Genomic DNA, 20,826 nt, shown 5'->3' on the forward strand with positions numbered 1-20,826 from the left:
ACTTTTCCCTAGAAGCTCAATGTCTCCAGAGCTCTGGCCCTTTCTAGGCTAGACTACTGCACCAACCTCTTCCTCAATCTCCTCGTTCCTCCCTTCGCCCCCAACAGCTAATCCATAAAAGGGCTGCAAGACTTATCCTTAGCCTCAAGCCCAGGGACCATATTTCCCTAGCCCTACAATCACTCCACTGGCCCTCGGTGGCATGAGGATCAAATTCAAGACCCTCTGCATCATCCACAAGGCTTAGTGGTGCCTGGGACTACTCTATCTCCAACTTTCTCTCGTCAAATACTGTCCTGCTAGAGCTCTCTGCTCCTCAAACTCCAACTCGCTGCATGTGAAGTGCTTCTCCGAACAGAGAATGGGGGGGGGCAGGTGTCTCTGGTCAGCTGGTATAGCTCTTTGGAAAAACCTCCCTGCCGCTCTCAAAATTGAGCCAGATCTCAAAAAGTTCTGGAAACTCCTCAAAACTCGGCATTTCTCTACCTCTTTCCTTCTTCCCCTTCCTTACTAACCCACCCCACTGCCACTGAGACTGGCAGCTAGGCCCTTCCTGAATCTCACAGGTTACCAGGCCCTCTACCCAGTCAACATCAGCCCCTTCCCGCTCCACTCCTCTCCCCTCCCCTCCCCTCCAAGCACTACCCTTGCGGCACTTGCCCTTACCTCACTCCCTCCCCATCCCTATTGCCCGCATTTCTCTGTACTGCACTTGCACGTCCTACCATGACCATGCTCAAAAAAAGAAAAGGCAGAGTCATGCGAGTAGCGTTTGAAAGCCAAGATTAACATATCTCTGCAGCAGGTGAATTACATGTAATAAAAAAAAAGCTATTTTACAACCTCAAACCAGTATATCTGCTAAAGTGGAAAACTATACAAATTGACTCTCAGTTCCTAGAAAAACCGAGTCATTCTGAGCAAGAAGTGAGGGGAGAGGTAAAAAGAACAGTGAATAATTGAAAAATTAGAACAGTGGAGAAGTGTCAGGATTAGTCAGGCGAGTACAAAGGCAGCAAATATGGCAAGGGAAATGTGCACCCAGGAACAACGACTCAGGTATGCTAGAACCCAGGAGTGCAAATAGAGTGTGACATCAAAACCAATATATGAAAAGGGATGTGGGGTAAGCACCTGACCGCGAGGAAAGTCGGCAAGCACCTTACCCCCAATTGCTGTTACAGGTACTGACAGCGCTAAACCCACGTGGAGGGCCAGCAATGACAGGATCTGTGTACTAACACTCTTGATGGTATTACATAAGGGAACTTAAGAACTGTACTCACGAGGACGAGATACACCTCTTGAATGTCAGCTAGCCCACGAATCCTGTTGATGAATCTGGGACCCAGAAAAGGCTATAACAGCAATGGGAGAAGTAGGGAGGTCCAGAGGACAAGGGCTGAAGGCAGCCGGAATGAGGCAGGCTGCGAATCAGCAGAGCGAGATCCGCTGCAATGTAGAGAGCCCGGCAGGGCAAGGGCGGAGACTGGAAGGCAGCAGAGCGTGATCCGCTGCTATGTGGAGAGCCCGCAGGGCAAGGGCGGAGGCTGCAAGGCAGCAGAGTGAGATCCGCTGCAATGTGGAGAGCCCGGCAGGGCAAGGGCGGAGACTGGAAGGCAGCAGAGCGTGATCCGCTGCAGAAAACTAAATACCTAAGTTGGAATAGGGATTACAAATTAGTGGGGAAAACATAAGCATTCACACAGGAGCTAGCTACCACCGCACACCACACCTAATGATCAAATGGGAAATGGATGCAGAAGTGAAATGGAAAACATGGAATGGATCCTCTAGAAAGTAAGGATCAGGAGCAGGGAAAAACGAAATAACCTATGCAAACTTCTCCCTACCCCTCCAAGGAAAAGACAGGAAACTAAACTAAGAGGAAGGCTAAGGCAAATGGGTAACAGCAGCAAAGGACAGAGTCAAAGAAATATAGAACACAGACAAACTGGGCTGCATCTAAAAGGGGAAAGCACTGAGAATTGCTGCCTGCAAACAGGGGAAGACAAAAAGGGAAATCAAGGGAGCAGAAATCAATTAGCGCATGAATCCGAAATTCAGGGCGGAGGAAACAAGAAAACAGGAACAAGGAAGTAGGTACAAAGGCAAGGAACCAGGGACTAGTCAAAAACAGGAACACTGCAAACGATGACCAGCGCTGGACTGAAGTGAGACTGAGGCTTTTAAAGCTGTTTAACGAGCACACGCCTCAGGTGTGCTGACTGCTGCACCTGCAGCCACAGGTGTTGCCTATCCTCCACCCAACCTTGTCCTGCAAGGGTGGAGGTGGAGCAGTGGGCCAGGCATTCTGGGAAGCACAGTCATTTGGTTAAAGAAGCATGCTGGCTGCCAAAAACCTGGAATGGATCCGGAAGGGAAGTAGTTTGGAAAATAGGGATTTAGCGCTCCCAATTCATTACAGCACTGTGGCATTAGGTTCGGAGGAAATGTCCAGCAAGGAATAAGCCCCAAAACATGCCCCCAAGTGGCGGGAACGGGAGCGAAGGGAGCGAGTCGTGACAAGAAGAGAAGGTAGACTATCAGGAAGAATACGCCTGTATGGGAAAACAGAAAGATGGGAAATACCAATAGAGGGAGGAAGAAGAATAAAGGAAGGGGGAAGCATACAGGGGGAACATAACGGAAGAGAGCAAAAGGGGGAGGAACAAAGAAGGAACAAATGAGGGGGAAAGAAGATGGGTAGAAAAACGGGAACGTAGTAAGAAAATGAGGGGGTAGGAAGAAGAGGGTGGAGGGTGCATGAAGCAATGAGTGGGAGGAAGAAGAAGCAAAACGAGGAGGGGGTGGGTGGGAGATGGAAAAGTCCAAGTGGAAGGGAGTCTTTGGTGTATGACTTGGCGTGCCTTTCACTGAAGAGCCAGTGCGCACACACAGGACTTTCCTTAAAAATGCAACGGGTAGCCCATTGACATGTACGGCAGATTCTACTTACAAACTCCACTTCTGCCCTAAACACTGCATTTTCCATGCAGCGCCCCCGTCCCTTCAAAATGCGACATACAAGAACAAGCACTGCCAATGCCAACAGTTTTGGCTTTTGTTTAAGCATGGTAAATGCATTTGCCAGGCACCTCTGTAGTGGTATTAACTGGTCATCAATGTTAGCAGCTGCAAAATGGCACAAGCACCTGGACATATAATAGCAGTGCTTTGGAAATGCCTAATACTCATGCACATGCCAAAACTGTTAGCTTTGCCAATGCTTGTTTTTTACATGACTTCAGTGAAGGACACACATGGTGCTTAAAAACCAAGTGACTGAAGGCAGATCTGGTTAAGACATTTTCTATTGCAGAAGCAGAATGTTTACAGCTCTTATTAAGTCTAACTCTCAGAAGACTGCTTCGAAAAAAAACGAAAGGCACTTTGAGCACAAAATTTGATGGTAAGGCTTGAAAAAGTTAGCTGAAAGTGATCCCATGAGAATGTGTTTTACAGAGGGTCAGGAAGTGGGGAGTAATCTGGATTAGCATGGCAATTGGTTATCAATGGGTCGGTAAACAACCAAACAACACCTACAAGATGTGTGCCCCTACTCGTCTGCCATTTCTCCCTAGCGGTACGATAATGCAATAGTTTTGGTTTATATGTGATTCTTTAGCCCCAATAACCAAAACTAAAAAGTAACCAATCCCACTATATTTTCAAGAATGCTAACCTTTGTTCACATCGACACAAAGTAAATTATTCCCTGCAAGTCGGACCCTACTAGCATTAGAACAAGGACTCGTTGTACCCTGCGTACTGTAGACTATGTAAGACTCACATTGCGGAACCGCTTTATCTTTTCATGTGTCTGACGAGGCGCAGACTAAGAAACACGACAATGCCTCATCTTCACAAGGCGTAACATTAGGCAATATGCCTGGGCACAACAGTCTACTTCGTCTACTTCCTAAAACCTTAGGCAGCAGTTTCTAATTCCACACCAGGGAGGGGGGTGGCAGCTTCAGCAATAAGCACTGCTAATAACAAGCGCCAGACAGCAAGGACACACGAGCACGCCAGCAACAGTGACAAAGGACGACCCCAAGATATGCCTGGTCCCCTGCCAGCCTGCTTCAGAGTCGCTCGCTATGAGCAGAGTTCAGCTAACCTTGAAACGCCTTGATCCTTCTTCCTGCTGCCACTGGTTTAGCATGTAGCACTAAAAAGGTAAAAGTCCCCACATATAGGCTTCCCGATTATTTTGCAATCCTCTTGTAAGCCACCACACAGAAGAAGCAGGTCTACTATACGATTTCCAAATGGCCGCATGTCATCGGACCAACTTTATCCATTCCTGGCTTTTTAGCCAACACTGAATTGCACGATAAAGCTTATAGTTTCAGCCAGCTTTGGATAAAAGATGCTGCCGATGACCTGGGACCCAATAGTAACTCATGCATTTAGAACAGTAAAGAGACTGAGGCGCACACATTCCAACAACATCTGCACCAAGCAACATTCTGCAGTTTAGCATCCTGGCAAGAGTTCTAAAGAATCGAGGAAGTTCCACAGAAGCAGCCCCCAGTGTTACAGGGGGTAACTATTGACATCCAGCGGGCCCCCAGAGTGCTAAGGAAACCATCACGCGACAGTGCCTGATGGGGTTGGGGCCTGCCCTATGCATCCGGCAGGCCCCATGGTGCTATAGGACTCCAGCACCATTGGGGGTGGGGGCACAGCCAACCAGGCCCATGACCGTGCGGACCTTTGCCACCGTGCTGGCACGAGGGTCCACGGCATCAGGGCATACAGGCATGGGTGTAATTTTAGGGGGGACAGGTTTGTTTGTCCCCCCCAACTTTTACAGCACACCATTTTGTCCCCATTCATTTGGCTGGGGCACCATTTCTTCAGATGTCATGTCCCCCCCAACATTTACAGCAAAGTTACTCCACTGCATGCATGCCTGTGCGTCCACTGGTAGGCCTGCAGGCCTGCATAAATGAGCCACAGACTCAGTCATCCCTCTTGGGAGTCTGCAGTCGCTCTGTCTTACGTGTCTGCAGAGACTCGTTTTATTAGCTTGGCCCATGTTAAAAGGGCAATACACAGGGGAGGGACACATTCCCTTAAAAGGGCAACACACTTAGGTGGGTCACACACTACACCCAGCAATCTCAAAAATAAACTTCCCACAAGCACAGTCCCCTATTTTCTAAGACCCAGGTGGTCTCCATCAGCCTGTTTTGAAGTCGGTGGTGCTATTTGAGGAGAAGAGCAGAGGCCGCTGCTCCCTCATCACAACACTTTAGTATGCCCTCTATCCATTTGCAGTCCCCTCTTTTTACCATCAAGTGAGCATGGGTGGGTGTCTGTGCCCACGTCTGCTGTCTTAGCTGGGGGTCTGCACGCCATTGTTTTGGCCTCCTCTACCTGAATTACTCTAGGGCTTGGCAGTCATGGGCATTTGATAGAAGGATCCTCGTTCTTGATCTGATGATTGTGGTCGACGTACGATTCTTGATTCAATGCAATTTCTGAGGGATGGGCCAGCAGTTGTCGCTAACTCACATCCCATGAGCACCCTCGTGGCGCCGGACCACTCTGTCTACGGTATCTACGGTATCTTTCTTGGCCTTCAAAGTTCAGTCACTCCTCTGGTTTTCAATTAAATTTGCGTCACTCGTCACATATGTTTGACACACTGTTCTAATTCTTCATACATTGTTGCTGCTTGCAACCTTGGTTCTAACCCAGGCTGGTCTGGTATTAGTCTGTCATAGAACCACTCACTGTAGCTCCCAGGGCATGCCACACACGTATTACTAAGTTTCAGTCCTTATCCGCATCTAAGGCTCCCCATGTTCGGAAAAGACTCTTCAAACATGATATGAGTCACCCAAAGCCTATTAGTCTACGTTCCTGTGCACAGAAAGGATTTTCACTCTACACAAAGAGAGCACCATTCAGTGAGCGTAGGGGCTGCCCTGGAAATGATGGAAACCTTTGCATACACTACGTCACACGCTCCGATCAGGGAACCACGGCTCTCCCAGTCATGTGACACGGAAGTCATGAGGACCGCCTGTGCTCCTCTCTGGTGCTTCCGATTGCAGTAGTTTTCCTGGATACCTTCCTGTGCTTTTGTCTTCGCTATTCTCGTTTTTTGACCAGTGCCTGTTTTTTTACCTTGTCTTGCCTGCTCCCTTGTCTAATTGATTCCACGGTACTCGACACTGCATTTCCACTCGGACTCCCTGCCTCACGTTTTGTCTACCGCCGCTCGTGTGAAGCTGACTCAGACTTTGCCTTACAGATTGCTGGATTTTTCCTTAGTTGTTGGTTTTGCTCGTCTGTTACCGACCCCATTTTGTCTTTTGGAATTTCTTCGCCGCCCCTCAGCCAACATACCCAGAACACATCTTGCTATCCTAGTGACACTGTGCATGGATTAGAGACTCCCTTATAGTGCACCTCTTGGAAACGCTTAGGCGTCCTCATGCCGTCAGGGTAGGTGGACCTGTGCCTGGACTAGAGACTATCCCTTGCCGTACTCCTCCTAGAAACCTCTCAGGCGTCCTCCTGCCGTCGGGGTAGCTGTACTTGCCCTGGACTCTTGAACTCCGGAAGTTTGGACTTTTGGACTATTATTGATTCCCCCCTGGTTTCAACACTCCTGGCTTGCGCTCCCACCGGGCCAAACCAAGGGACCAATTTGGTTGTAATCATCTTCTACGTCAACCCATTCAGGGGATTCCTTTCACGAAAGTCAGACCCTCTTTTTTGTTCTGCTACTTTGCTCCATTACGACTCCTTCTGGTTTGTTTGCCAACCTGTATCTTTTCTTGCAGCTGGTGGTGTCCGGTGGTGTGTCCCTCAATCTTCCAATTAATAGATCCCTCTGCTTTTTATTCTAACATGACACAGGGGTACATTGGTAGGAAGAACTTGTCGCCTACATTATGAGTTCTGCTGCCTAACACATGATTCGGGGATACTTTCATGATCAGAGACAACCAGGTGGCGAGTCCTGACACAGTCTCTCAGACTCACCAGCTGTGCTGTCTTTACTTGTGCTGCTTTGTTGTAGGGGCCCAAGGACAGTACCACAGCGGCAAACTCTCTTCCCCGCCTTGGTTATCGACGTGGGAGAGCTCCAGGTACCTCTGACGCACAATGCAGGTTTCTTCAGCGTTAGTCCCAGGTTTCTTATTTTCCAAGGTTCACGAAAGTAACGTCTGAAAAATCAAGGGCCATTCCTTCCCTGCAATCCTTTCCGGGCTGGCCGTCTTTATCCTCTTATTAAATCGCCATCTTGGAACTGCTGCTTCCTCGTGTGCTTTGCTCAGAGTGTGCCTTTGTGCGCCACCCTTTATCCGTGCGGGGAAGCGTGATGGAAGTCAGGTGTGTGTAATGATCAGTAACTGCCTGAACTTGCCTGAACATTGCATTGGGACAGGACAGGTATATGGCTCTGGTGCTAGTCCTTTTTCCTCATGTGAGCTGTCCGTGAGAAAAGGTTTGTGTCGGGAATGGTGGGGGTGGGGGGTTGAGTTCCTAAGTATCCTACCTGGGAGGATGGGAAAAAGGTGTTACAGGGAAGGGGATACGGCATCCCCCCATCCAGTGTCCCACTCCCACTCCCCGTAGACCATTCACCCAGGTGATCCCTCCGCACTGGTCCACCCCCAGGAAATGGATCCAAAAGCGATGGCTGTGTCCTGGCCACCTGGATGACAGATCCCTGGGGACTAGCGGGTGACACACCTTCAGGTTTCTCACAGAACACACATTATGGAACGATAATGGCAATTATTTTGCAAATACACATCTTTGGGTTTGCGCAGTGACTAGGTTGTAGAGTGTTTTCTAAATACTCTGCTTATATAAAGTTTTGAATGTGCATATAGTATGCAGGGGAGTTTTTCTTCTTTGCCGCCTAAAAAAATTCTTGGAGCTTTTCTTTTGTAGATACTTTCCATTTGTTGCTAGGAATTGTTTATTGGGTTCATTTGTCTATTAATGTTTGCAGATTAATAACTAACATGAAGCTGAGTTGATGCTGTATTCACTTCAAAACACATTAGCATTCAAGTGTCTAACTGCTTAAAATTGGATAATCGGGTGGTTTTTGCTGGTGAACCAGTGCAATCTTGTTATATGACTGGGTAATTTCTTTTTCTTTGTCAGGTCTTATAGGAAAAGCAAATTCGTAAATTCTACTAAACCCTGTTAAACAGGTATTTTTTTCCTTGTTTTTTGATTTCACCATTTGTATAAAAAGTATTGTTTCAAAAATTGCCTCTTATCCATCTATATAAATTAAACGTGGTTTATGTTCACAGAATATTGCCCTGATGAAGAGCAGCCACAGCGTTATCAGCCTTTGCATCAAAACAGGTCTGCTCGTTTCTTCAGTGATTTTGTGTCCTTCATGGAGTCTCACATTAGTCCTGTCCAGTGCCACTTTTGTGTTTATATTCGTGCTGCTGTGTCACTTTGTTAGACATTCTAATATTTATTGTTGAATCACCTCAACCCTTTCCACCCACTCCCAGATCAAGCTCCGTCCCCATTCTACTTCCCGCCCACCCTCTTCCAAAGGGGTCCCCAAGGGAGCCTCCCTGTCCTCTCTCCTCTTCAACCTCTACCTTATTCCGCACGAGCCATCATTTCTTCTTTTTTTGCAGGACCATGGTAAAATGATGGTCAACAAATACCCTGAGGTTACACACTTTAGCAGAGATTAGAGGGTAAGAGCTGAGAATATTGCAAAAAAGATTAATTCCATGGCCGGAGGGGTGGATCTTGATTTTACATGCAGCCAACCTTAACCTGTCCTTATTGATCCAACCGTTGCCTTACAATATGTACGGGGAAAATGTAGTTTCAGGGATGGTATAATCATCCGGTTGGAACAACATTGGACTGCCTTCAGGATATTAATAATTCATTTCAAATGAACGTAGTAGTTTAAACAGGAGCTCGAGGTACAAGTTCATCAAACGATGATATTATAGTACTCTGCAGAACCCCACAGGGGACCAAGCTAATTTTGTATCCACAGGATTGAAACATGTTATAGTAAGGACCATATGAGTTGGAAGCATAGGATCAACTAGCCCCAAAGCTCAGACATGGGGCACAACTGGTTTCCTATGAGATATTGAGATAGTGGGAGGGTGACCGGCACTCAAGACTAACCCACTATAGGGATGCTAAGCTTGGAAATAAGGTCCACCAGAAGTAGGCAAACAAGTAAAAGAGTGTTTCAAAAGCGATAATGAAATGACAAAAAATAGCCCCTGCGATATCCTTCCCCCATACACAATCTTACTTGGAGGAAAATAGGGCAGCCTGCTTCTCTGTTCTGGTTCTAAATGACCATGCAGTCTTTGTCCAATGTTAAGGAAGGAGAACTCATGATTGTGTGGGTCCTACTCCTCTTTCTTAGCCAAAACATCAAATTAGGCCAAAAGCAACAACACCAGGGATTTAAAATGCTAATCAAAGGCTTGGGCTTCCAGTCAAGAAGACCTGAATCAGAAGAGAAGAGTAATGTAACCTCGAATTTGGAAGATTCTTTCTGCAATGCTTTTGAGCATTTTTTTTTTACAAGGTCATCATATTAGACTTACTGCTCAGAGGGATAGCTTCCCAGGCTCTCCTTCCAGCCTATCTCGAACACACTGCAATATTTGAGTAAAGCGTGCATGGGACCCAAGACCTCAGACCCAGATGTTTCACACATAGGGTGAGGTCACCAGAGCAGCACCTGTCTACAATTGGGGTTTCATTAGTGAATCTGTGCATTCTGGGAGTTGTAGTCATTGATTAAGGTTAACCTAATTCTACTAACACACCTGATGGCAAGTATTTGTAAAAGAGAAGCCCAGAAACAGTGTCTGTGCAACACTAAGCCATTTGTTACCCCCTAAAGGCAAACAATGTGCCAGTGAAAATCCATTGTAAAGGGCCCAATGATGATAGCCTCCTTACCTTTTTTCTCACCACATTTTTAGGGATAAACAATTTTACAAATGTCATAAAGATTGCCCATGCGGTGTAAAGTTAAAACACAGAAACCTGCAGTAAATTTCAAGTGCCTACAACTCAGCGTGCATATATCCGCGAGCCACACCTAGTTGCCTTTTCTCAGAGACATAACTATGTACGTGTGCAGGCAATTCAAGTGGGTCATCAACTGAGCTCTTATTAAAGCAGAGTTGCGAACTGGCACCTTTATCCAGTACTAGAAGCACAGAGTTGCCAACTGAACCCATGCAGTCATGATCACCTTCATCCAGTACTAGAAGCAGAGTTGCCAACTGGCCCCATGCAGTCATGATCATCTTTATCCAGTACTAGAAGCAGAGTTGCCAACCGACCCCGTGCAGTCGTGATCACCTTTATCCAGTACTAGAAGCAGAGTTGCCAACCGACCCCGTGCAGTCGTGATCGCCTTTATCCAGTACTAGAAGCAGAGTTGCCAACTGACTCCATGCAGTCGTGATCGGGAAGTGGAGTTGCCAACTGACCCCGTGCAGTCGTGATCGCCTTTATCCAGTACTAGAAGCGGAGTTGCCAACCGACCCCGTGCAGTCGTGATCACCTTTATCCAGTACTAGAAGCAGAGTTGCCAACCAACCCCGTGCAGTCGTGATCACCTTTATCCAGTACTAGAAGCAGAGTTGCCAACTGACTCCATGCAGTCGTGATCGGGAAGTGGAGTTGCCAACTGACCCCGTGCAGTCGTGATCGCCTTTATCCAGTACTAGAAGCGGAGTTGCCAACCGACCCCGTGCAGTCGTGATCACCTTTATCCAGTACTAGAAGCAGAGTTGCCAACCAACCCCGTGCAGTCGTGATTACCTTTATCCAGTACTAGAAGCAGTTGCCAACCGACCCCGTGCAGTCGTGATTACCTTTATCCAGTACTAGACGCAGAGTTGCCAACTGACCCCATGCAGTCGTGATCACCTTTATCCAGTACTAGAAGCAGAGTTGCCAACTGACCCCATGCAGTCGTGATCACCTTTATCCAGTAGTAGAAGCAGAGTTGCCAACCGACCCCATGCAGTCGTGATCACCTTTATCCAGTACTAGAAGCAGAGTTGCCAACCGACCCCATGCAGTGGAGTCGTGATCACCTTTATCCAGTACTAGAGGCAGAGTTGCCAACTGACCCCGTGCAGTCGTGATCACCTTTATCCAGTACTAGAAGCAGAGTTGCCAACCGACCCCATGCAGTGGAGTCGTGATCACCTTTATCCAGTACTAGAGGCAGAGTTGCCAACTGACCCCGTGCAGTCGTGATCACCTTTATCCAGTACTAGAAGCAGAGTTGCCAACTGACCCCATGCAGTCGTGATCACCTTTATCCAGTAGTAGAAGCAGAGTTGCCAACCGACCCCATGCAGTGCAGTCGTGATCACCTTTATCCAGTACTAGAAGCAGAGTTGCCAACTGACCCCATGCAGTCGTGATCACCTTTATCCAGTACTAGAAGCAGAGTTGCCAACCGACCCCATGCAGTGCAGTCGTGATCACCTTTATCCAGTACTAGCTTTTAAGTGAAAGGCGTATCCCCAAACCTAGGCCCTTACTAGCTACGCACATGGAAGCAAGCTGCACCTCATAGGTCCAAAAAAGCCAAACCATACCTGGGGTTGCTGGTGTTCCCGTGAAGAGGGCCCTCCCTTTGCAGTTCTAGCAGCACCAAAACGGATTTGAATAGGGTAGGTCGCTTTTGCAAGGACAGAAACTGGCTATAAAGCGATTGAACAGAAGCTGCACGGACAGATTTCCAATTATGATGATTCAGTCAACGCTTTACTTTTCTCGCTTTCTGGTATTTACAGTAAGTCCTCCAGGCTTTTAACACTGCGTGCTGGGAATTGCAGGCTCAATCGGACATGGACAAAGGGAAATGGAAAGTCCCATCGTACATTGGGAAAACCAGAACTGGATCAAGGTGTTGCACATGAGATTCGACCACTTGGCAGCCTAAATGTACTGTTGGCTTTATTGTCAGGCATCAATAAAGTTGCATTTCTATTTGGGGATTTACAAGGGAAGAGACCAGTTAGGAAACAATGTAGCAGTGTACTGGTCGTTGAGGGTACAATGAGTTGAGGAGAAGTTAGTATGTGTGTGTGGCATGGGTCGACCCCGTTGGACAGGGTCGGACTGGGGCATAAAATTGACACAGGCACCAATTAAAAAGTGGCCCACAGTTGCAAATGGCAATTCCTTCCTAGCGACAGACTATTTGAGTAGTACCCAAGGGGGAGTTTTTTGATAAAATGTGATGCATATTGTGCATTTTAAAGAATATGTATTCAGTAACAATTGTCAAAACTACTAGCCGCATAGTGAAGTAACTCGTCAAACTAGCCCACACTGGACAAAAAGAGGCCCACTTTGACCAAAAAAACCTGGCCCAAACTAGCATTTTGGGTTTGGGCCTTGCCCTACTGCCCTGTGGGCCAGTCCGAGCCTGCTGTTGGCATGGATAAGGGCAAATAAGGGAATACAGCCCCTCTCACGTATGTGAGTAAACTCCATTATAAATGCTGCATGTCCAATGTATGAATATTAGAAAAACATATCATTTGGTGCAGTTCAGACTCAACAGTCACTTCAGCAATCCAATTCCTGTCCAGGACATGGATCTGACATTCCTTGAGTGCGGGGGAGTATTTAGAAAACAATAATGCCTCTGAAATGCGAAACATGCTTACTCGTAATGACAAGCTCACAAACCAACAGATCCCCACTAATCCGCCCAGAAACTGCACACACCAGTGTCTCGGTTGCGAACATAATTTGCCAATTAAAGAGGACAAACCCCGGAGGGTGAAAACAGTGGGAGGCGGGCCTCCTCCAGCGCATAATTGGAAACACATGCATGTTATGTGTCAGGCTCTTTGGAGCATTTGGTTTGGGGAATTTGCGGATACATTTTACGGTCTTTGTTTTCGGATACTTGATAGAGAGGAGAGCTGGCTCCTCGGAGCAGGAGAGATCTTAGTGGACAGCGTCCATGTGGCATGGGTGCAGTACTTGGAAGCGCCTGGACTGTATGTTATGCTAATGTGCTTTGTACTGCAGCCATCACTACCACAGAGCTCATACACTGCCACGGCTTGTCCAGACAGTTGTGAATTGTGCCCCTGTCAGGTGTATCAAGACAGTCAGGGCTTTAAGTGGGCCGGGGCTGGCTGGGGCCTAGCCCTGGAAGGCTCAGAAAACTCATTCTGTGGCGGGGCCCAGCCGGGGCTCACTAGTCTCCTCTGGCAGCCACTGACTGCTACAGGACAAGGCTTTTTGTCCTATAGCATGAAGCTCTCGCTCATGTGGGAGAACTTCAGGCTTCAGAAAAAAATACCTTGCAAGGCACCCCTTCCACCATTATGGAAGACAGGTGAGGTCGCTGGAAGCAGAGGCCTTTTTTTTCCCCTAAAGCATGAAGCTCCAGCTCATTCGCGGGAGCTTCAGGCTTTAGGAAAAACGCCTCGGCTTCCAGCGGCCTAACTTTTTGAGACGTAATGGTGACACTGCCCCTCCCCAGCCTGGCGAGGGGGCAGCGCCACATTAAGGCTGAAAAGGTGAGGCACTGTCCCCTGCCAGGCAAGCCTTTGGCAAATAAAAGCAGATATCAACCAGCCTCCACATGTCAGTGGATAGGTGTAGTGGGAGTAGAACTAAAAACCTGGGTTTGAGGTCCAGTTAAGACTGTATTATAGTCACGCTGGGAAGTCTGGTGGAGACATGTGACTGGCACAGACTGTAAAGGGTCAGGGAGCCCGAGAATGTGCCCAGAATCCCGCATTCACAGTTGTTTTTGTGAGGTTCTGAAGCGGGCATTAGAACCCACGTCTCCACGCCAGCGAGTTGGGCACTAGATCACAACGTTACTTTATTTGCAGGTCCATTTTAATTTATTTACTTATACACAATCCAAAACTGTTGGCTTTGCCAATGCTTGTTTTAACAGGACTTCAGTGAAGGACACTTCTAGTGCTTCCAGCTCGAGTGGCTGAAGCCAGACCTGGTTAAGACATTTTTATTACACCAGCAGCACGTTTATAGCTCTAATTTAGTCATGAACTCTCAGAAGACTGCTTTTAAAAAACTCTGACAGGCACTTTGTGTGCACCGTTTGATGGTAAGGCTTGGTGAAGCTAGCACAAAGAGTTCCTATGGGGAGGTGCTTTGGGCGGGGTGGGGCAGGAACTGGGTTGGAATAGCCATGGGCAGTCAATGGGTGGGCAAGTAACCAAACACCACCTACCAGCTGTGTGTCCCTCCTCATACGCCATGTCTCCCAATGTCTACTCTAATGCAATAGTTTCGGCCTATATGTGGCGCAAGCACCACCACGAGTGGTGCTGGAAGGTTTCGGATACATATGACAACAAAGTGCATAGGCCCACTTCTAAGCGCCTTTCACTGGCTCTCCCAGGCCAGTGTGCAGCAACCCAGAGAGCGGAAGCAGCTAATTGGACGGCTGGCTGGGGGGCAAGGGGTGGGGAGCTGACAAAGGACACTAAGGACTCCCCATCGCTTCTTGCTTTTCCACAGGCACAAGGACAGGACTGCAGGGTCCTGCACACGCACCGCTCCCCCACACCCACCAATCACCAGGACCAAAACACTATATCGTGCACATACTTATTAGCCCTACAAAAAATAACAATATCATGATTTCGGCCCCAGATGCACGGGATGTAGAGGTTCACGCGCAGAAAAGACACCGCTGCTGCAATGAAGCAGGGCCGCGAATAAGGGAAGATGGATCGCGCACACTCCTGCATAAGGATTGCTGAACTTTGTCTGGTTTTATATTAAAAATAAGTCAAACAGCCACAGTTTCAAAAACAGACGAAATAGAGAAGTGCAAAGCAGAACGCAGGGGGGAAAACAAACAATTCCCTGCAATAAATCAATGCCTGCGTTCAAAATCCGAAAGAAACACAGAGCCCCGAAACCCCGTTTCCAGCAGCTATACACCACGTTTATCATCATGCACCTGAAGCGCTGAGGGGGCGTTTCATGTAAAGCACAGGGAGGGTGGGAGCTGTCCAATTATGACAACGGATGCAACCTGCTCCAAGCACCAACGGGAAATGGGGTCCGCGTGACAGTACCAAGCTTGGGCGGGCAACGGGTGCTCTGCTTTTTGCAGACACATATCCCAAGTCAGAACAAAGAAACGCCAGCCCAAACCTACCCAAATTACCAACTACCGCCATTTGGCTGATAACTGTCACCCCAGTATGACAACGTGTGACACAACAAAGACAACTGCTTCCACAAAGCCCAACACAAAACTCCTCTCTGCCGGCAAGCCACCGAAGGCCAAAGGCGGAATAGCAGTTAATTCATTTAACCCTAAATAATAACAATATCTTGGATGGAGCCTGAACACATGCCCAGCGGTCCTTGGGACAACAGCACCCCATGCCACCATCGTAGGCCAGTGTCTACCCGGTGGTCGGAAACAGTGTGGATGCCTTACTCGGATCTCCGTGCCTGACGCTGGCCCCATGGAAACAGCACCCCCCCCCCTCCCCCGCCCCCCCCCCCCCGTCTCCCGGCCGGAGGCTGCAGCAGATGCTGGCCCTAAACGTAACCTCGGAGAAGCCGCGTCTGCTGCCAGCTCCTGGCCGGCCGGGGTCCAGCAGTAGCCTGACCAGCGCAGATCCCAGTGCCTGTCCCCACACAACGCGGCCCTCAGTCGGTTCCTGGACGGGAGCCTGCAGCGGTGCCAACGAAGCGGATGGGTGCTAGGAAGAAAGCACCAGCTTTGGTCACCGGCCCCGGGTGTGACATGAACCTGTCGGTCAGCGCTGGGTGTCTTCAGCGGTGTAAAGGGGGCTAAACACAGAGACCGTGGCTTCCTATCGCTCTGCAGGAAGCATGTGTGAGGCACTGGCATCACAGAAGCAGCACCGGCAGCGATGGCACGGAGTAACTGACAGCTCTATGTGTGTGGCAGTAACCCCGGCAGCACACGTCCCCAGTCAGCTCCTAGCTGGCGTCCACACACAGCAGCCAAATAAATAAAGCAGATTCCATGGCGATTGGCACTAACCTGGCAGATGCGGCGCCCTCCCCCTGACAGGCAGCCCCGGCGGCGCGAGTCGCTGTGACCCCCTCGGTCAGAGAGCCTGGGAAGGCTGGCGCGCGCACACACACACACTCCGCTGCACGGCGTCCCCGGGCCCACGCTTCTCACAGCGCATTCCTGGAGGGAGGGAGCAGATGGCAGCCGCCATGGTAACCGCACTCCGACCAGACTATTGGCAGAGGCGCCGGTGACTGCTGCCTATTGGGCAACACACGCTCCCTTTGTACTGGGACTCCATAATGAAGGGAAGCGCAGTGTCTGGCACTCCATGGCAGGTGCTTTTTTTAGAGGGGGGGCGGGAGGGGCAGTTTCGCGTGGCCAAGCGGGCAGTCAAGTGGCTGAACCCTGGAGCACAATGCACGGCAGATGTTCGTGGCAGGCAAGGGCAGCGGCCTTGCGCTCTGTGCAGCAAAGTACCACAAAGGGGTCAACTTGGCAATATGCATGGGCACAGCAGCTTCCTCCTGCGTCCAGGGAGTTTATTTTACACATAACATGCCATTTCTGTGCAGACTATTTCGCTCATAAGTTTGTGCACTGCCCAGCCAAATAAAACACCGAGATTTCTAAACGGTTTATTCCGCAGGATTTGTTTGTAAACCTCTCATAGCATTGTCCCACAATAAATTAACTTAAACTCTCCGCATAAAAACAAAAAGCAGGAACGGCTAAAGATGCTTGGGACCCGTTTCAAAATGATGTCTGGGGAGCCATATGCCTGCAGCTGTGAAAACCTACCTGAATATGGGTTTCAAATGCAGAAGGTCAGTGGAAAAACGTCCAATGCATGTCTTTCGGATCCGCCAGAGCGGCTGGAGACTATGCAGATGGCAGCAAAGGGAATAACAGAATGGAACAGGCACACAGGCAGCATGGGCAATCTGTGCCATTGCCCGGTGACCCGCTGTCAGGGGGCGGGGGGGGCACATACCTAGTAATATTGTTATAAAGAGGGGCAGTGTTGCTTCTGGCTGTAAGCCCCTGCGATTAACTGGTTGACTGGGTAGGGCAGGGGCGGCATGGGAAACCCATACTCTTCAGGCTGCGGCCCTGCCCACCTTCTTCCGGCACACATAGGTGATGCAGAGAGCCATCGCATTGCGACTGGTGTGCCAAGGTGGGGGCAACAGAAGACCATTTTGCAGACCTTTCTGGGACGGTAGTAGCGGGCCGGTGGCAGGAACGCCAGAATTTAGGGGCGGGAGCGGAGGAGGACAACATCGCCTCCTCCTCGGTGATCCCGCCGCAACACCGCTGTACCACTCCTCCTGGACCCGCCACCCAGCCATCTCCCCGCTGATCGCCAAGTCATTAGCAGCGAAAACTTACCTCCTTCCAGAGTTTTTGCGCATCCTGTCAAGAAAAGGGCTATGGGTCATGGTTTGGCAGGGCTCCTTTACTAAATTATTTGGAACACCTGCAAGTGGACGCAGGCAGCCATCAGCAGTTAGGGTATCCGCAGGCGACAACTCCGGGAAGGTTACAGGCAGACATCAGAGATTCTAGGCAGCCGATAGACCCAGAGAAATTGCTGGTGTTGGTACGAGTTCTATGGGGGGGGGGGGTATTGGAGGGGGGGGAAATGCTGCGATGACTATGAATCGTTGCTCTTCATGTTCGCTTTTGTGACGGCCTTCTATGGGGCATTCCGCATTGGTGAATTGGTTCCAGCATCCACAAGCCACAAGAAAGGGGGTCTTCGATTCGGGGACGTAGAGCTTGAGGGGGGGACTAGGCTGTACAACCGTTTATTATGAAAAAATAATACTGATCAGGAAGGGAAGGGGGCTAGGATCTCCCTGGGGATTTCGAGTGAGGGTTTAGCATGTCCAGTCAGGGCAATGGCCGATTTTTGTTGGCCGGGGGGGGGGGGACACGGCAGGGCCACTGCTGTTTCACAAGGATGGGTCCAGCTTGTCTCGTTTTTAGTTATAAGATGTTTTTTCAATAGGCCCTGGCGGTGGCAGGGTTCAGTGGGTAGGCTTTTCTCCTCACTCCTTTCGGATTGGGGCGGCTACCACAGCAGCAAGGGTAGGATTCGGGGCAGGGCAGATTATGAAGTTGGGTAGATGGAAATACAGTGCCTTCAAGGCTTCATGCGGCCTCACTTGTTATGCTGATTAGCTAATGACAGCGAGTGACGTTATGATATGATCGGTTATTTATTAGGCGCTTAATACCCAGAGGTTTCTACGTGCGGACACGGGGATCAAACCTGTGGTGCTCTGTGTCGTGTTGTGTTGTGTTGTGTTGTTTCCAAGGAGAGCACGTTGCTCCTGAGCTATGGAGAAAGGGTTGGAAGAAAGGTGCTGTGTGTTACGGGTGCGAGAAAGAAGGGAAGTGGAACCGTTCTGTCTAACCATTTTTCTTTTGGCTTCTTTGTATTAGATCATGTCACCTGGTCGTGTGGTATGGATCATTGGCCATTCATTCATCAGGAGGGTTGTCGAGCCTGGTGGAGGAGATGGGGATGCTCGACTTCAGGTATAGATCTGAGGCGTCACTTTTATGGATTGCATGGGAGGGACAGTTTGCCTCAGCTGAGGGCGGTCGTGCCCAGGGAAAGGAACATGAGATAATTGTCCTACCTCGACATGGTCATCCTGCACTTTGGGGGCCATCATTTGGTCTCCCTGGGAAGGAGAGATTTAAGAGAGGAGCTTCTGTCTGCATTCTCCTGGATGTGTGGCCTCCACCCAGGATCTCAGATATTCCCTCAGAAAGGTTGGGGGTGGGGGTTGCAGATCTGTCCCCTGACCATCTCTGCTTGGATATTGAACAATGGGCTGGCCTAGCTGTCTTCCAGAAATGGGCCTTTTAGGGTTGTGGCCCATAGACGCCTGAGGAGTGCCTACATTGTTCGCCAGGATGGGGTTTACCTGTTGAGATGAGGAACAGAGATGTTGCTTCGGAACATCTTGGCTTTTCTCAGTGCTGCATGGGAAGGGGGGACTGCCCCGCACTGATAGGTCCGGGTTATGTGGCATGTGGTGGTGGTGAGGTGGAATGCAAAGGTAAAGGACACGCCAATGCGGCGATGCTGGGTTGGGCGGCAGCCTGGACAGGAGGGGACTGGTGGATGCTGGCAGGATCCAGGTGCCCAGTTAGGGGGGTGAGGCAGACTTTTGGCGGGCTCAGTCTCGGCAGGGGGTAGGGCACAAGCGCGGCTGAGCCAGGATCTCTCCATAATTGGAGGTTCTAGCGGGCAAGGAGTGCATAGATTACCGCCTCGCCCTGCTGGAGGGGATCCTCGCCGCGGCACTCCTGCTTGCAGACACTGAGCAACCTCTGCAGACGACCTCTTCAATTTCCCATCCCACCTACTCGTAATACAGAGGTCGGGGGGGGGTCGTGTGAGGTGGGGGGAGGACCATGTGAACACTGAGATCCCCTTGCAGGGGACTCCGGAGCTGGAATAGTGAGGAGGGGAGGGCACAGGTCCCCCCACACCCACCTCCTAATGGGTGTACAGCCACTGGAGGGTGCCAGAGGAAAGGTGGAGGAGGGCGGGATCAGGGGGCAGCTAGTGCCGGTCACAAAGGGGCTGCCTCCTGGTGTCGCCCCCACAAGGGCATGGTGGGGAGGGGATAGGGCTTCACCACCATCCGCCTCCTTAGGGGGGCCAGAGTCATGGTCCGCCTGGACCACGTGATATGATAGGAACTGTAAACAATTTGATGATTTAATTTTACAGTGTATTTGTTAGAAAATGTACATTTTTGGTTTGGTTGTTTTGGCGTTTACGGTGTAGTAAAAAAAGTGTCCAGAATGGCATCCAAAAAAATAACTTGTCTGGACAACTCACCCCTCCCTCGGCACTGCCCCCTTGAAGAGCCCAATGATTTACCCCTTTGGGGGGGGGCCCGTGCCCATAGTCGGCCGGTGAGTTGGGCTGACCGCCTCTCGCTGGAGGGCTTTGGGGCCATAGGGGCTACAGGGGCCTGGAGCGTGGGACCAGGAGGCATTTGATATAAGAGCTTAGGCCTCCTGGTATCACTCCCACTGGGCATGGTGGGGTGGGGGCGAGGGTGCACCACCCCATCGTGCACTGCCTATGGGACACGGAGGGTAATTCATGGCTATTGTTTTAGAACGAATATGGCCGTTTTTTGATTCTTCTCATGATCTTGCCAATGCTCTGTGCTGCATTTTGGGTGTGTAATAAAATGCAAACACGTTTTCTTCCAAGAATTGGTGGGTGTGTGCACATTTCATTCCTGTGCTTACTGACCCCTGCTCAGCCCACATGTACGAGGCTTGCTTTGGCCACAGTGTCACCTTCCAAACCCTTGTGACGCTCTAGTGACAAATATCCACTTCTAGAGGCCCCTCAGACGCTGCAGGCCCCGTAATTACTGCTGGTCACTTCCTTTCTTCTAGCAGAACTCAAAGTAGAAGCAATTTATGTGGCTCATTTAAGAGGCCATAGTTGTGGACAACATTTTCTCAACGTTTCCATGTTACGTAATGCAAAGGGACATCCGCATTCTGAGCGCACACACAAAGAACCAGTTACCTGCTAAATCTACACCCTCCTCCAGGGAAATTAAGGTATATCACACATAACTGCTGAACCCATATGCATGCACTAGTGTTGGCCGACCCCTTACCCTCACCCGGTATAATTTGGCTCACAAAATTTTTGTCAAGTGTTGGCAATAAAAGGCCTTAGGATTTTATTGTACAGATATGGTTCTGGAGAGAGCAATAATCACATATCATAATAGTATCATACT

General features: G+C 49.6%; 1 protein-coding gene across 7 annotated transcripts in view; it reads right to left on the reverse strand.

The window, feature by feature from the left end:
* The window catches only part of FGD4 (FYVE, RhoGEF and PH domain containing 4), a 1,139,208-nt gene that overhangs the window by 690,436 nt on the left and 427,946 nt on the right, over nt 1–20,826 (reverse strand). For 2 of the 7 annotated variants that reach the window (XM_069628207.1, XM_069628204.1), the window contains exon 1: nt 16,055–16,188. The exons of the other annotated variants lie outside the window; for them this stretch is intronic. The gene's annotated coding sequence lies outside the window, so the exon portion shown is untranslated. Of the gene's footprint in view, nt 1–16,054; nt 16,189–20,826 lie in introns of those variants that run through there. 7 annotated transcript variants of the gene reach the window in all.

The sequence above is a fragment of the Ambystoma mexicanum genome, chromosome 12 (genome assembly GCF_040938575.1).
Source record: "Ambystoma mexicanum isolate Mex_15411 chromosome 12, UKY_AmexF1_1, whole genome shotgun sequence".
Taxonomy (NCBI): domain Eukaryota; kingdom Metazoa; phylum Chordata; class Amphibia; order Caudata; family Ambystomatidae; genus Ambystoma; species Ambystoma mexicanum.